The sequence below is a fragment of the Saimiri boliviensis genome, chromosome 5, assembly GCF_048565385.1.
Source record: "Saimiri boliviensis isolate mSaiBol1 chromosome 5, mSaiBol1.pri, whole genome shotgun sequence".
Classification (NCBI taxonomy): Eukaryota; Metazoa; Chordata; class Mammalia; order Primates; family Cebidae; genus Saimiri; species Saimiri boliviensis.
The window spans coordinates 9787904-9805689 of record NC_133453.1 but is presented as its reverse complement, the minus strand read 5'-3'; the positions used below and the strand labels follow the sequence as shown (position 1 = coordinate 9805689).

The 17786-nt window shown below is 42.4% G+C and overlaps 1 protein-coding gene and 1 non-coding gene across 4 annotated transcripts in view; both read right to left on the bottom strand.

The window, feature by feature from the left end:
* The window catches only part of PDE6D (phosphodiesterase 6D), a 58186-nt gene that overhangs the window by 31635 nt on the left and 8765 nt on the right, over positions 1-17786 (bottom strand). The gene's annotated exons all lie outside the window — the stretch shown is intronic.
* Positions 7055-7158, bottom strand: LOC120364479 (small nucleolar RNA U13). Its single transcript, XR_005579730.1, has one exon. It is a non-coding gene; the product is annotated as a small nucleolar RNA U13 (small nucleolar RNA).

Genomic DNA, 17786 nt, shown 5'->3' with positions numbered 1-17786 from the left:
TTCTAAGAAGCTAAGGCAAATTATAAGAACCATATACAACAGTAGTTCTCAACGGCTGCCTATTAGAATCACCTGGGTAACTTCTAAAACTCCTGATTCTTGGACCTGACCTTCCACCAAACCAATTAGAATCTCCAGAGGTGAAATTCAGGCATCAGTATTTTTCAGAGTTCCCCAACTGATTTCACTGAAGCCAGGGTGGAGAACTACTACTTGACAAAGTGTCCCCTAATCCCTGACCCTTGAGCAAAAGGTGATTTACAAAAGGGATTTCTTAAATTTTCCTGTGCATACCAATCATCTGGAGAGCTTGTTAAAATACAGATTCTGGGCTGAGCGCGGTGGCTCACACCTATAATCCCAGCACTTTGGGAGGCTGAGGCGGGTGGATCACGAGGTCAATAGATCGAGACCATCCTGGTCAACATGGTGAAACCCCGTCTCTACTAAAAATATAAAAATTAGCTGGGCATGGTGGCGTGCGCCTGTAGTCCCAGCTACTTGGGAGGCTGAGGCAGTAAAATTGCTTGAACCCAGGAGGCAGAGGTTGCAGTGAGCCGAAATCATGCCATTGTACTCCAGCCTGGGTAACAAGACCGAAACTCCATCTCAGGGGGAAAACACACACACACACACACAAATACAGATTCTGGTTCAGCAGGTTGGGGTGGGAGCTGAGATTCTGCATTTCTAACCAGCCCCCAGATAGATGATGCCAATGCTACTGGCTCAGAGACCATACTCTGAGTAGCTTTAGGGTACTAGAAAAGAAGACTCTCATAAAGAATGAAAAGAAAAAAATTATAGCCACTAAATCCCATATTCTATACCACCAGACAGAGAGGGGTGGTCCACAGTGGATGAACAAAGGGTTAAGGCTGGGAATTAAAAGATTTCTAGGCCAGGCATGGTGGCTCACGCTTGATGTCCCAGCACTTTTGGAGGCTGAGGCATGAGGATTTTTTGAGGCCAGGAGTCTGAGACCAACCTGGGTAACATAGAGAGACCTTATCTCTATTAAAAAAATAAAATAGGCCGGGCACGGTGGCTCAAGCCTGTAATCTCAGCACTTTGGGAGGCCGAGGCGGGTGGATCACGAGGTCAAAAGATCGAGTCCATCCTGGTCAACATGGTGAAACCCCGTCTCTACCAAAAATAAAAAAATTAGCTGGGCATGGTGGCACATGCCTGTAATCCCAGCTACTCAGGAGGCTGAGGCAGGAGAATTGCTGGAATCCAGGAGGCGGAGGTTGCAGTGAGCCAAGATCGCGCCATTGCACTCCAGCCTGGGTAACAAGAGCAAAACTCCGTCTCAAAAAAATAAAATAAAATAAAATAAAATAGGCTGGGCGCGGTGGCTAACGCTTGTAATCCCAGCACTCTGGGAGGCCAAGGCGGGCGGATCACCTGAGGTCGGGAGTTCAAGACCAGCCTGACCAACATGGTGAAACCCCGTCTTAAAAAAGAAAAAAAAAAAAAAAATGGCCGGGTGCAGTGGCTCAAGCTTGTAATCCCAGCACTTTGGGAGGCCGAGGCGGGTGGATCACGAGGTCGAGAGATCGAGACCATCCTGGTCAACATGGTGAAACCCTGTCTCTACTAAAAATACAAAAAATTAGCTGGGCATGGTGGCACGTGCCTGTAATCCCAGCTACTCAGGAGGCTGAGGCAGAAGAATTGCCTGAACCCAGGAGGCGGAGGTTGCGGTGAGCCGAGATCGCGCCATTGCACTCCAGCCTGGGTAACAAGAGCGAAACTCTATCTCAAAAAAAAAAAAAAAAAAAAAATAAAATAAAAAAAATAAAAAAATAAAAAAAAGAGAAAAATAATAAAATAAAATAAAAATTAGCCAGGCTTGATGGCACATGCCTGTAGTCCCAGCTACTTGGGAAGACAAGGTGGGAAGATTGTTTGAGCCCAGATGTCAAATCTACATTGAACTGTGTTCGTGCCACTGCATTCCAGCCTGAGCTACAGAGTGAGACCCTGTCTCAAAATAAATAAATAAAACAATTTTAAAGAGAAAAAGGGGAAAAAGATATTTATAGGAAATGAGATTTTAGAGATTGGAAAGGTTTGGAATAACACTTTTTTCAGGGAAAAAATAGCCACTGGAGCTTATGTATTTGTGTGTACAAAGGAAAGCAAGCAAGCATGGGGGAGAAGAGGGGTAGGCAGTGAGAGAAAAAGATCAAATGTCTAAAAAATTGTTATAAAAAAATAAACCCATGGCTACAATGCTGGAAAGGGATAGATAAACACTATAAGGGGATCTGTGGAATCTATTTCTCTGTCAAAAACATGTTTGGGAGCCAGAAAAGCTACTAAACTGAAGTTGGTGTAGATTAATAACCATCTTCCATCAACTCCCTCCTGGGGACAAGAAGAGACCCCAGGAGTATAAGTCTCCCCTGGCAGTGCTTTAGGAACTAACAACAAACAGTGAACTACTGCCCAAATGTTTCTCTATGTAAGCATTAAGAATGGCAAGAAGCTCAAACACGACATCGCTCTGCGGCTTCTTGGCAATACCATTCTGGGAATTTCTAAACTTCCAGGCAGGTTAGAGATGTAGCCCCCAAAACAGGGAAAAAACTATTTTTCCCCTGAGGGTCTTCCCACAGAAACGAGAAATGTTTAGTATTTTTTAGAACAATAAGGTAAACATTTAATATAAAGATATTCGTAAGTCACTACCAGACTTTTATAACTCCAAAATAATTTCTAAAAACAATAAAATAGGAAAACCTTCATGTAAATTAGCTGGAGCAATTATTTGAATCAGCTTGTATGATTCGTATCAAATGGGTCACATCCAAGTAAATTTCTGTTTAAATAAATAGAAGATAGTAAGGGGAAGGCTTTACGAAGATATGGAAAGAAGTCTCTTGTCAGATGATTTGTGTTACACATCACTTAGGTATAAAAAACTTTGGCAGAAATGTATGCAGTCTTCACATTCAGTATCTATTTATTGTATAATGAAGATGGCTAAAATGTACTGAGTACTAGATAGTATGCTAATAATTTAGATATTATTCATATATAAATTAGTTCACATAACCCTATGAAATAGGCATTATTATTAGAGCCCTTACATTGATGAGGAATCTGTGGTTTGAGGATGGTAAGTTTTTGCTTCATTTCATTGCTCAAAGGTCACAAAGCCAATAAGTGGTCAAGATGGTTTTTGACTGCCTGATTCTAACATCCATGATTTTTTTTTTTTTTTTTTGAGACGGAGTTTCGCTCTTGTTACCCAGGCTGGAGTGCAATGGCGCGATCTTGGCTCACCGCAACCTCCGCCTCCTGGGTTCACACAATTCTCCTGCCTCAGCCTCCTCAGCTGGGACTACAGGCACACGCCACCATGCCCAGCTAATGTTTTGTATTTTTAGTAGGGACAGGGTTTCACCATGTTGACCAGGATGGTCTTGATCTCTTGACCTTGTGATCCACCTGCCTCAGCCTCCCAAAGTGCTGGGATTACAGGCTTGAGCCACCGCGCCCAGCTAACATCCATGATTTTTAACATTTATACGACACCCCCAGCTATCCTGCAAACCCGGTTTGTACCAGGGAGAGACTGAGGGATGTAAGATGAATAAGTCATGATTACTATGTTCATGGTACAAGAATTAATAATTCTTAACCTATGGCATTATCAATGCAGACAAAGTCTTAGCTATTTTGCATTCGCAGGGCTAGCTTTCTAATAGTCTTGTTTAACTTAATTGCAGACAGCATAAGGCCAGGAAAAAGTAGTTTCTCTAGGACATGAGATTAGAAAGGCATTTCCAAATACTACAGGATACAAAACGCCAGATCAGATTATGCTGCTACTGTATTTCACAGGTCAAAACCCATATACTTTTGGGACTCTTGATTTTTAATCTTTTTTATATACCCTTAATGAACAAAAGGCATATTTACAAAAAGGACATGAAGCAAGGCTAGTGACTCTATTTTCTAGCTAAGTGAGCTTTCCAGAAATTACTGAACCACATCAAACTATATAAAAGTCGTAAAGCCATAACGATGTCCAGGTAACAGATCTGATACCAGTTGAGTGGATGATCTTTTCCATATTCAAGTGATAAGAGTGTTGCCTGACAACCTGGTCCATGAATACATTAGAATGGAGGCAACAGAAATGAGTCTAAGACTAAGGTTGTGGTCTGTCATCTGAGTTTCTATAAAACTTCCAAAGGCTAAAGGGAAATCCCATTAATTGTATTAGCCCAACAATGGCTATAAATCAATAATTCTTAACCTATGGTTAATTATCAATGCAGACAAAGTCTTAACTGTTTTGCATTTCTCAGGGCTAGCTTTCTAACAGTCTTGTTTAACTTAATTGCAGACAGCATAAGGCCGGGAAAAAGGTAAACAATATTTCTAGCCCTATCTGGCATCTAGCTATATTCATAGTTTAAAGGTTACCCTTAAAGAAAGAGGAGGCAGGGTAAAAGAGCTAATATTTGAGTACCTGCTTTCAACATGTATGTCATGTACTGTGCTAACAGCCCCTCTTTTCTAGTTTTCAATCTTATTTAATACTCATACCCACATAAAATAGTGGTGCTCCCAGCAGTTAAATATCTTTCTCAGGAACTCACAGCTGGTAAATAACATAGCTAACATTCAGGCAGAAGTCTGTTCTCACTACATATCCTTGGGAACAGAGAGGCTCCAGGCAACTGCAGGGTCCTGGCTACCTTTGTGACGACATTCCTTCAGAGCTACAAGAGCTGAGGAACTGATGAGAGGGTGAGAAAGGCAAGCAGACTCCCTCAAATATACCACAGAAATGGCCCTTTTGCCCTTCCTAACAATGTTCTCTTGGGGAGATGCTTAGTAGAGAAGGAAGATAATGTATTGAGTCATTGAATTTGTACTGATTCACACTGAAAACAAAATTCCATTTATGATAAAATTTCCCTGTAATAGGTTGCACTTAAATATTGTGAGCTTAAATATTTCAAAATAATATTCTCCATTGATAATAGCTATACGTGTGGCTATTAAAAAGTAGACCTCCTCTTTTCTATGCCTTGAATGAAACCATGATTTTTTTTTTTTTTTTTAAATTTATCTGAAGGGGATTTAAGGACTAACAATTTTTGTTTTGGAGACAGTCTTGCTCTGTTGCCCAGGCTGGAGTGCAGTGGTGTAATCTCAGCTCACTGCAACCTCTGCCTCCTGGGTTCAAGTGATTCTCCTGTCTTAGCCTCCCAAGTGGCTAGGATTACAGGTGGGGACCACCATGCCCAGCTAATTTTTGTATTTTTAGAAGAAACAAGGTTTCACCCTGTTGACCAAGCTATTCTTGAACTCCTGACCTCAAGTGATGCACCTGCCTTGGCCGCCCAAAGTTCTAGGATTACAGGTGTGAGCCACCACACCTGGCCTAACAATTTGGTTTTAAGAACTGTAGACTTATAGTGTTGTAAGCAACCTGAAATTATCTTAATGGACACAGAAGACTTGTTTTTTTCAAAGTTTTTCATAAAACTATTTCTTACCCTATTCAGCTAATCTTCTGAGAAGACACACAGGAAACAAGAAAATCTCAGAGATCTTAGGTGCAGTGGCTCACACCTGTAATCCCAGCACTTTGGGATTGTAGGGAGGATTACTGGGAGGATTGCCTAAGCCCAGGAGTTCAAGACCAGACTGGGCAACATAGTGAGACCCCATCTCTATGAAAAAAAAAAAAAAAAAAAAAAAAGAAAATTGCAGGCAGAGAAAGCATTTGGCAGTATGATCTACACGGCAACATGGAGAAATGCACTGGTTCTAAGAGCAGGTGTTAATATTTGAAATCAGGGCCGGGCGCAGTGGCTCAAACCTGTAATCCCAGCACTTTGGGAGGCCGAGGCGGGTGGATCACGAGGTCAAGAGATCGAGACCATCCTGGTCAACATGGTGAAACCCCGTCTCTACTAAAAATACAAAAAATTAGCTGGGCATGGTGGCACGTGCCTGTAATTCCAGCTACTCAGGAGGCTGAGGCAGGAGAATTGCCTGAACCCAGGAGGCGGAGGTTGCGGTGAGCTGAGATCGCGCCATTGCACTCCAGCCTGGGTAACAAGAGCGAAACTCCGTCTCAAAAAAAAAAAAAAAAAAAAAAAAAAAAATATATATATATATATATATATATATATATATATATATATATTTGAAATCAATCCTAGCCAACTGTAGATCTGCATGAGAGCTAGTTTAGATAAACAGGTTGACATCTTTGTACAGTCATTTAGAACAAGTTTTACATATTCAGCAAGATCAAAACTATATTTTTCAGAAATTCAGACAGAGGATTTATTAGTATTTATTTGTCTTGCTAGAGAGCCAAAGAATGGTATTCAGAATTAATGACAAAAAGTTTGTTTTACATGGAGGGTAGCATTATTATTATTATTTTTTTGAGATGGAGTCTCTCTCTTGTTGCCCAGGCTGGAGTGCAATGGCATGATCTCAGCTCACTGCAACATCCACCTCCCCTTTAAGTGATTCTCCTACCTCAGCCTCCCTAGTAGCTGGGATTACAGGCATGCGCCACCACACCCAGCTAATTTTTTTGTATTTTTAGTAGACATGGGGTTTCACCATGTTGGTCAGGCTGGTCTCAAACTGCCGACCTCAGATGATTCATCCACCTCGGCCTCCCAGAGTGCTGGGATTATAGGCATGAGCCACTTCGCCCAGCTGGAGAGTAGCATTATTGTAGTAACTGCACCTAGCTGGAGAGTAGCATTATTGCAGTAATCTTGAGTTTATCACATAATCATTTCCTTTCAACTCTCCAAAGAGAGCTTCTATTCTTCTTTTTTCTTTGTCTACCTCTATAATCATGTCAACCATCTCATTCAAGTATTTATTGCACAAACATGTGCTGAGGTACTGTATCAGGCACAAATATTGGAGATTCCAATACTACTCAGAAGGTGGCCTATAGACTGGTGCTGGTCTATGAATTCATTTGCTACCAGCCTGTGACATGTATTTAAGGTTTTTTTTTTTTTCCCCTTCTTTTTTTTTTTCTTCTTCAGGTCAGATGGGTAATGCGCCAATGTTGTAACAAGGTTCAAGGGTGGCACATCACACACAAGCACATGAACACCCAATCATCATGCTCATGAACTACAAAAGGATGGTGTTTAAAGTTTTTCATAGTAGCCGGGCGCGGTGGCGCGTGCCTGTAGTCCCAGCTACTCGGGAGGCTGAGGTGGGAGGGTTGCTTGAGCCCAGGAGTTCTGGGCTGTAGTGCACTATGCCGATTGGGTGTCTGCACAGTTAGGCATCAATATGGTGACCTCCCAGGAGCGGGGGACCACAAGGTTGCCTAAGGAGGGGTGAACCAGCCCAGGTCTGAAACGGAGCAGGTCAAACCTTCCGTGCTGATCAGTAGTAGGATCGCGCCTGTGAATAGCCACTGCACTCCAGCCTGGGCAACACAGCGAGACCCCGTCTCTTATTAAAAAAAAAGTTTTTTTGTTTTGTTTTGTTTTGTTTTGTTTTTTTTGAGACGGAGTTTCGCTCTTGTTACCCAGGCTGGAGTGCAATGGCGCGATCTCGGCTCACCGCAACCTCCGCCTCCTGGGCTCAGGCAATTCTCCTGCCTCAGTCTCCTAAGTAGCTGGGATTACAGGCACGCGCCACCACGCCCAGCTAGTTTTTTTGTATTTTTAGTAGAGACGGGGTTTCACATGTTGACCAGGATGGTCTCGATCTCTCGACCTCATGATCCACCCGCCTCGGCCTCCCAAAGTGCTGGAATTACAGGCTTGAGCCACCGCGCCCGGCCCAAAAAAAAGTTTTTAATAATAATACAGCAGAATAATTTATTTCAATAATTTTTAAAAGCTTTTACTTTACGTCATTTTTCTTTAAAAACAATTTTTTTTTTTTTTTTTTTTTTTTTTTTTTTTTTAGACGGAGTTTCGCTCTTGTTACCCAGGCTGGAGTGCAATGGCGCGATCTCGGCTCACCGCAACCTCCGCCTCCTGGGCTCAGGCAATTCTCCTGCCTCAGCCTCCTGAGTAGCTGGGATTACAGGCACACGCCACCATGCCCAGCTAATTTTTTGTATCTTTAGTAGAGACGGGGTTTCACCATGTTGACCAGGATGGTCTCGATCTTTCGACCTCGTGATCCACCCGCCTCGGCCTCCCAAAGTGCTGGGATTACAGGCTTGAGCCACCGCGCCCGGCCCAAAAACAATTTTTTTAAAGACAGGATCTCACTCTGTCACGCAGGCTGGGGTACAGTGGTGTGATCATAGCTCACTGTAATCCCAGACTCCTGGGCTCAAGTGATCTTCCCCTTCAACCTCCTGAGTAGCTGAGATTGTAGGCGTGTGCCACCATGCCTGCATAATTTTTAATTTTTTTTGTTGAGACAGGGTCTATGATGCCCAGGCTGGTCTTGAACTCCTCCCAAAGTGCTAGATTACAAGCATGAAGCACAAGGCCTGGCACTATGTTATTTTTCTAATAATTCATTTTACTGTATTTTACAAAAATATTGGTCTATGAAGGATTAAAGTAAAAACCTGATTGTTTGCCAGCCATAGTTTAAGCAGCATTGTTCTAGGAAACAGGAAGAGTAAGATAAGACTTTTGCTCTTAGCCGGGCGTGGTGGCTCAAGCCTGTAATCCCAGCACTTTGGGAGGCCGAGGCGGGTGGATCACGAGGTCGAGAGATCGAGACCATCCTGGTCAACATGGTGAAACCCCGTCTCTACTAAAAAGTGCAAAAAATTAGCTGGGCATGGTGGCACGTGCCTGTAATCCCAGCTACTCAGGAGGCTGAGGCAGGAGAATTGCCTGAGCCCAGGAGGCGGAGGTTGCGGTGAGCCGAGATCGTGCCATTGCACTCCAGCCTGGGTAACAAGGGCGAAACTCCGTCTCAAAAAAAAAAAAAAAAAAAAAAAAGACTTTTGCTCTTGACAAGGTCTTAGTCTAGTCTTGTGTGAGTGTTCAATAAAAAGTCTTGCCAAGTGTAGTGGCTCAAGCTTGCAATCCCAGTACTTTAGGAGGCCAAGTTAGGAGGATCACTTGAACCCAGGAGTTTGATACTAGCCTGAGAAACAAAGTGAGACTGTGTCTCAACAAAAAAAAAATTAGCCAGATATGGTGGTGTGCGGCTTTAGTCCTAGCTACTTGAGAGGCTGAGGGCAAGATCATGCCACTGTGCTACAGCCTGTGCAACAGAGGAGACCCTGTCTCCAACACCACCACCACCACCACCACCACCACCACCACCACCTTCTTCCATTCTCATATACATTTCTGAGGAACACTGAAAGTTTAGGCTTTGTAAATAGGTCTGTGGAATATTGATTTTCTAATGAACTATTAATAGGTTAAAAGGACAACAGAGAAAGGTGAGATAAGGAAGGCTGTCAACAGAAAGGATAGTTTGACAAAGAATATGAAATCAACAGGCAACCAGGAGGCCAGCAGGTGTAACAAACTGCTTTATGCTGCAGGTGAAGTCAAGATGGCAAATCAAGGCTTACTGGACGAAGACACTAGGTCTAGTCTCTGCCATCCGTTCCAGTCTCCAGTGTGCTGTCTGTTACAGCATTACCTCCTATCCTGGCCACTTGTTTATACCTGTGTCATAGTACTTATCAGAGAGTACCATGAATATATTAGTTTGCAAGTCAAATTCTACTGACACTATATTATTTATCTTTCTCTTCTCAGTGCTCAGCATGTAACTGGCACTCAAATATGTGTTGAACCACACTAAGCAATAGAGGGCAAGTCAGAGAGTTCATTAGAATTCTCTTTCAGGCTTGGCAACCAAAAAGCAAGGCTTATTGAAGAGTGTCTGGGAGCCAAACCAGCAAACTGTAGAAAGGGCAATTTAGGCTGGGCGCAGTGGCTCATGCCTGTAATCCCAACAGTTTAGAAGGCCAAAACAGGAAGATCGCTTGAGCCCAGGAATCCAAGATGAGCCTGGGCACATAGTGAGACTCCATCTCTGCCAAAAAAAAAAAAAAAAAAAAAAAAGACAAATTAACTATACAGTGGTGCATGCCTGTAGTCCCAGCTACTCAGAAAGCTGAGGCAGGAGAACTGCTTCAGCCCAGGAGTTCAAGGCTGCAGTGAGCCATGATCTCACCACTGCACTTCAGCCTAGGTAGCAAAGCAAGATCCTATCTCTTAAAAAAAAAAAAAAAAAAAAAAAAAAAAAAAAAAAAAAAAAAAGTAGGGGGTGGGCAACTTAAAGCTAGAACTCGGAAAGAAAAAGAAAAGTTAAAACCAACCCACCCACCAACCAAAAAACCTCCGCTCTCCCTAAGGAGAACAGCTAAGTCAGTCAGCTGAATTGCAAGTAACAATACATTAGAATTTAAAAGCCCATTCTGCATTAAGTTTGAATTCATGACTTGACAGAGTACTCATAAATTATATATGAGGATGTGGCTCTGAGTAATTTCAAGGTAAGTATATTTTTCAGGCAAAATGGCTGACTAAGCACATAATGATATATGCTAATGTCTACTATGGTAGAGCAGAGCAATATGAAGTAAAGCTTCAAAACCAAGGTCACAGGCATAAAGAAAAACCTCTCCCTTCTCATTACTTTGGGGTGGAAGCAGCTGCAACGACTAGCAGTAAACAAAGGGAGTTTTTATTTGGTGGTATTCTGAGCATTTTCATTACAGGGCTGTCTTTCTTTACTCTGCTTTCATAGTTTTTAGTTGTGGCTTTTTCTTTTTCTTCCTGTTCTCCATCTTTTCACACTCTGCCTTTATGATCTCTCCCCTCTCAAACTCTCTCCTCCTTGTTCCCTTTCTGAATGCATTTTCTTCCTTACTCCCACTTTCTTCATTAATTCTTAAATACCACTTATGTCAGAGCCCTCTTATGCTTCTGCCTTAGTGTTGGTTATACAGAGCATTCTGACTTTAGTACCTTCTTAAGAACCAATTCTAATTCACAGGCATTTAAATATATTTTTCCATCCAATGATTTCCAAGTGATTTTCCCATTTATGGAGCATAAGGTGAGAAAATATAAATGGATCCCTGAGAACCCAGGTTTCAGTATCCTTGAAACATAATATGCAGCACTGTAATCAGTGGTGATATCCCTGTGAAATAATACTCTTGTGCTGGCAAAGTTACTGTGCTTGGAAAGTATACACTCAAAATTTAAACTGGCCTGAGAAACAGTGGAGGCAAGTAATTTAGTAATGAGAAAAATATCAGTATCTGAAACGTAACACAGTCTTCTTCCTACCAAAATCAAACAATGAAACAAACCTTTCTTTTTCTAGTCAGCCCATTATCCTACTGACATGCACAGTTAGGTGCCTGGAACTGGTCAGAAACAAGCTAGAAGAGACATATCCAAAAAGATTCTTAGAGGCTCCCTTTGTACTTTTATTTGCTTCCCAGTACCTCCTGATTGAAGAAGAGATAATATAAGGCCCTTTCCCAAGGGCATATTCCCAAAAGGGCCACTGTTTCTTTCAGGTTATTTGAAGGCACAGGGATATTTCCTTGAAGCTTATCAAAATCCAAAATCTACATTCAGAGATTCCTGAATTTCACCCAGTTTTTTTTTTTTTTTGAAACAGAGACTCGCTCTATCACCAGGCTGGAGTGCAGTGGCGTGATCTCAGCTCACTGCAACTTCTGCCTCCTGGGTTCAAGTGATTCTCCTGCCTCAGCCTCTTGAGTAGCTGGGACTACAGGTGTGTGCCACCATGCCCAGCTAATTTTTGAATTTTTAGTAGAGACAGGGTTTCACCATGTTGGCCAGGATAGTCTCAATCTCTTGACCTTGTGATCCGCCTGCCTCGGTTTCCCAAAGTGCTGGGATTATAAGCATGAGTCACCATGCCCAGCCTTCACCAGTTTTTTAAAAACGCTATAGTAGGCCAGGTACAGTGGCTCACGCCTGTAATCCCATCACTTTGGGAGGCCGAGGCAGGTGGATCACAAAGTCAGGAGATCATGACCATCATGGCCAACATGGTGAAACACTGTCTCTACTAAAAATACAAAAAAAATTAGCTGGGCATGGTGGCACACACCTATAGTTCCAGCTACTTGGAGGCTGAGGCAGGAGAATTGCTTGAACCCAGGAGGTGGAGATTGCAGTGAGCCAAGATCGTGCCACTGCACTACAGCCTGGGCAACAGTGCAAGACTCTGCCTCAAAAACAAAGAACAAAAACAAAATGCTATAGAATTGGGAGGAAAATCAACTTCTTCAAACTGTAACTCTTAAAAAAGTAAAAGCTGGACAGGCATGGTGGCTTATGTCTGTAATCCTGGCACTTTGGAAGGACGAGAAGGGTGAATCACCTGAGGTCAGGAGTTTTAGACCAGCCTGACCAACTGAAACCCTGTCTCTACTAAAAATACTAAAATTAGCTGGGTGTGGTGATGCATGCCTGTAATCCCACCTACTCGGGAGGCTGAGGCAGGATAATTACTGGAATCCAGGAGGTGGAGGTTGCAGTGAGCCAAGACTGGGCCACTGCACTCCAGCCTGGATGACAGAGCCACTGCACTCCAGCCTGGCCAACAGAGTGAGATTCCATCTCAAAAAAAAAAAAAAAAAGTCGATGATTTTGATTTTCCAGTGGGATATAAGTGTCATCTGTGGGTTTCTTCTGTTGTCACTTCAAGAGCCACAATTAATTGCCAGAATTGGCCGGGCACATGGCTCACACCTGTAATCCCAGCACTTTGGGAAGCTGAGGCAGGTGTATCACAAGGTCAGGAGTTCAAGCCCAGCCTGGCCAAGATGGTGAAACCCCATCTCTACTAAAAATACAAAAAATTAGCTGGGTATGGTGCCAGGTGCCTGTAATCCCAGCTACTTGGGAAGCTAAGGCAGAGAATTGCTTGAACCCGGGAGGTGGAGGTTGCAGTGAACCAAGATTGTGCCACTGCACTCCAGCCTGGGTGGCAGAGCGAGACTCCATCTGAAAAAAAAAAAAAAAAAAATTCCCAGAATTGTTAAAAAAAGACTTTCAGGTATCTAAGCTGAAGTAAAAAAGAATCACTAAGGCTCTGGCTTCTCTGATACCCTGAAACATAAAATCTCTAAATTTGCAAAATAGAAAGCAAAACTAAACTTTAAAGCAAAGATAATGATTGTGATAATGTAATAGAAAGCATAGTGCATTTGAAAGCTACAGGTTTTTTTGGTTTTTTTTTGTTTTTGAAGTGGAGTCTTGCTCTGTTGCCCAGCATACCAGCTATGTGCCACCACGCCCGGCTAATATCTGTATTTTTAGTAAAGATGGGGTTTCACCATGTTGGCCAGGCTGGTCTTGAATTCCTGACCTCATGATACACCTGCCTCGACCTCCCAAAGTGCTGGGATTACAGGTGTGAGCCACCTGCCCGGCTGGTTTTTTTTTTTTTTTAAGATGGAGTTTTGCTATTATTGCCCAGGCTGGAGTGCAGTGGCACAATCTTAGCTTACCACAACCTCCGCCTCCCGGGTTCAAATGATTCTCCTACTCAGCCTCCTGAGTAGCTAGGATTACAGGCATTACAGGAATGCACCATCATGTCCGGCTACTTTTTGTATTTTTAGTAGAGATAGGGTTTCTCTATATTGGTCAGTCTGGTCTCAAACTCCCAGCCTCAGGTGATCCGCCCACCTTGGCCTCCCAAAGTGCTGCGATTACAGGTGTAAGCGACTGCACCCAGCCAGATCTATGGTTTTTAAAGTGAGTTGGCATGTATTATTTCATTCAAATTTCATAACATCTCCATCAAACAGCATGCATTATCCTGGTTTTACAGATATTAAGTGACTTGTGCAAAGTCAGATAGCTTAAATAAGTGATTTTCATTATTTAATAAATTATATCTACCCATTCAAGCTGCTCCCTTAATATCTGCTTTCCTAGGTCACCAGATTTCTTGAAAGAGTAATCTATTCTTGCTGATTTTATTTCCTCATCTATTTAATTCATTTTCTAATCTTGAAATACTATAGTTTATTTGTTCCTTTAACTATTCTTTTTTTTTTTTTTTCCCCAGACAAGGCCTTGCTCTGTGGCCCAGGATGGAGTGCAGTGGCATGATCTTGGCTCATTGCAACCTCTGCTTCCTGGGCTCAAGCAATACTCCTACCTCAGTCTCCCGAGTAGCTGGGACTACAGGTGCATACTACCATGCCTGGCTAATTTTTGTATTTTTTTGTAGAGACAGGGTTTCACCATATTGCCCAGCCTGGTCTCAAACTCCTGAGCTCAAGGGATCCACATGCCTTAGCCTCCCAAAGTGTTCGGATTACAGGTGTGAGCCATTGCACCCTGCCACTATCTCTTATTCTTAAAAAGATCACCATGACCTATAACGTATCATGGGACTCTCAGTTGATTCTTAAATATCATTGAATAAATAAAATTTTGATGAATTCCGAGAACTTCTTTGACCCTTATCCTTCCTCATTCCTGACTCCAACTCACTCTTGAAATACTTTCCTTTCTCTATGTTACTCCCTACTATCATAAAGATTAAACTAGGTAACACCTCTTCTTTTAAGATCCTAGTCAATGATAATTCTCTTTTTTTTTGAGATGCAGTCTCCCTCTGTTGCATGTGCTAGAGTGCAGTGGTGTCATCTTGGCTCACTGCAACCTCCGCCTCCTGGATTCAAGCAATTATCTGCCTCAGCCTCCTGAGTAGCTGGGATTACAGGTGCCTGCCACCACACCCAGCTAATTTTTGTATTTTTAGTGGAGACGGGGTTTCACCTTGACCAGGCTGGTCTTGAACTCCTGACCTCGTGACCCACCCATCTCAGCCTCCCAAAGTGCTGGGATTACAGGCGTGAGCCACTGTGCCTGGCCCCCTTTTTCTTAAGCTTTAGCAGTGACCTGGTGAAGAACTGTACTTTCCAGACAGAGTAGTCATCAAGGTAGCAGTGCCATACATGGCATAGTTACAACTATCCTACAATTTGCTCACACACAGAGATCTGTAAGTATACAGTTTTTTAGAGATGGGGTCTTGCTCTGTTGTTGCCCAGGCTAGAATGCAGAGGCACGATCATAGCTCATGGTACCTCTAATTTCCGAGTTCAAGTGATCCTCCTGGCTCAGCCTCCCAAATAGCTGGGACCACAGATGTGTGCCCCAACCACTTTTTTTTTTTTTTTTTTTTGAGACGGAGTCTTGCTCTGTTGCCAGTCTGGAGTGCAGTGGTGGGATCTCAGCTCACTGCAAACTCCGCCTCCTGGGTTCAAGTGATTCTTCTACCTCAGCCTCCTGAGTAGCTGGGACTACAGGTGCATGCCATCATGCCCAGCTAACTTTTTTGTTTTTTTTTTTGTATTATTAGTAGAGACGGGGGTCTCACCGTTTTGGCCAGGATGGTCTCAATCTCTAGACTTCATGATCCGCCCGCCTCAGCTTCCCTAAGTGATGGGATTATAGGTGTGAGCCACCTCACCTGGCCCCCTCATCCACATTTTTAAACAGAGAATCAGAAAAAGAAATAGTCTGTTAGATTCTTTCATCAATCCATAAATACTTAAGGGACCTTTAAAACAAACCCTAAATGCGTAACACTCTGTAACAGGAACCCTTGGGTTGGTTCTATAACCTACCCACAATATGCTTTCGTCTAATATTTTTCATAGATGTTTAAGAAAAAGGTTTCAGAATGAAACGGAAATAAACTGGGCACAAGGTAGCTTTCAGTATTCTGAATAAAGCCACATGATCTTGTTTAACCATGCTAATATCCAAGACTTTTTCACTTTTTTCCCCTATTAATGAGATTGTCTGAATTGCTCATCTGAAAACAAGGTCGATGTGGGACAAATTTTGTGTTACTTTATTGGACGAAACTATATGGACACAATCTTGTGCATATCAGACTTGAGTAACAACTTCCTATGTTTGATCATCACTGAAATTACTAATCCGATCCCTATCTCTTGACCACAGAGGACAATGCTTAAGAGGACTGTGCTTAAGATGAAAAAAAATGAAAACAAGAATATATCCATCTGCTGCTTAAACAGTTTCTGGAAAATGTCTTTTTTTCCCCTGGTAACTCTAATTGTTAAAAAAAAAAAAATCATTATCCTGAGCTAAACCCTGCCCTCTGTATCTGGAGAGTTGAGAGAAAAATATAGTAATATAGGGAATATTACCACATTAGAAGAGAATAATTTTCAAGTGGAAAATATATCTGGCTGTGACTTAAACACTGAGAAAAGGGCTAGGCATGGTGGCTCATGTCTGTTAATTCCAGCACTTTGGGAGGCCAAGGCAGGCAGATCACTTGAGCCCAAGAGTTCAAGACCAGCCTGGGCAACAATGGCAACACCCAGTCTCTAAAAAAAAATGCAAAAATTGGCTGGGCGTGGTGGCTCATGGCTGTTAATTCCAGCACTTTGGGAGGCTGAGGTGGGTGGTTCACCTGAGGTCAGGAGTTCAAGACCAGCCTGGCCAACATGGTGAAAGCCCATCTCTAGTGAAAATACAAAAATTAGCCGGGCATGGGTGCAGGCGTCTGTAATCCCAGCTACTCGGGAGGCTGAGGCTGGAGAATCACTTGACCCTGGGAAGTAAAGGTTGCAGTGAGCAGAAATTGTGCGATTGCACTCCAGCTTGGGCAACCAGAGTGAGATTCCGTCTCAAAAAAACCCCAAAATTAGCCAGGCATGATAGTGTGTACCTGTAGTCTCAGCTACCTGAGAGGCTGAGGTGGGAGGACTACTGGAGCCTGGGAGGTTAAGGCTGCATGCAGTGAGCTGAGAAATTTTTTTTTAAATTTGAGCAACCTCTGCCACCTGGGTTCAAGAGATTCTTGTGCCTCAGACTCCCGAATAGCTGGGACTACAGGTGAGCACCACTACGCCCAGCTAATTTTTATACTTTTAGTAGAGATGGGGTTTGACGTGTTGGCCAGGCTGGTCTGGAACTCCTGACCTCAAGTGATCCACCAACCTCGGCCTCCCAAAGTGCTGGGATTACAGGCGTGAGCCACCTTGCTCAGCCAAGCTGAGAAAATTTTAAAACTCAATCAATAATACAGCAACAAAAGAATAAATTCTCTAGAGAGGCATCATGTTATACCATAGAAAACATGGACTTTATAAAAGGACAAAACAAGGCTTAAATTAAAGCTCTGCCTTCATCAAAGTGACGACCTCATCAATCCTCAATTCCTTCACCTATAATGTGAGGCTAATAATGAATAGGGTTGTTGTAATATATCAAAGTTCTTTAAAGACCAAAAAGCAGTATAAGAATATCAGATATTATTAGACTACCCCTTTCTTCTTATGGCTATATTTATAGTGTTAATTTATATTAGAGCTATTTATGTTTCATTCTCTCAACGTTTTCTGAATTCAATAATTGCTCTCCTTGACCCTGAATCAGTTGTATCCACAGTGCACTAAATCAAATACTTCAATATTGAGCGTCTAAGAAAAGAGTTATATCAAAAACAAAAAGGAAACAAGTCACAAAAAATGTTTTGTCTATTTTAGGCATAGAACATATCTCAATGTAAATATTTGCTGAAAAGAGTACTTGTTAAGTAAGAAAGGCTGTCACCAAATCAAAGAATTGTAGTGTTGGGAAAGGATTTTAGAGTATTTCTGGAGATCATCTACTATAATATACATTTGATACATACAAAATTTCCCTCTGCAATACTCTTGACAGACAGGCATCCATCTGCTGCTTGAAACACTTTCTAGAAAATGTCTTTTTTCAGATAACTCTACTAATTGTTAGAAACTGGGCTAAACTCTGTCATCTGTAATTTCT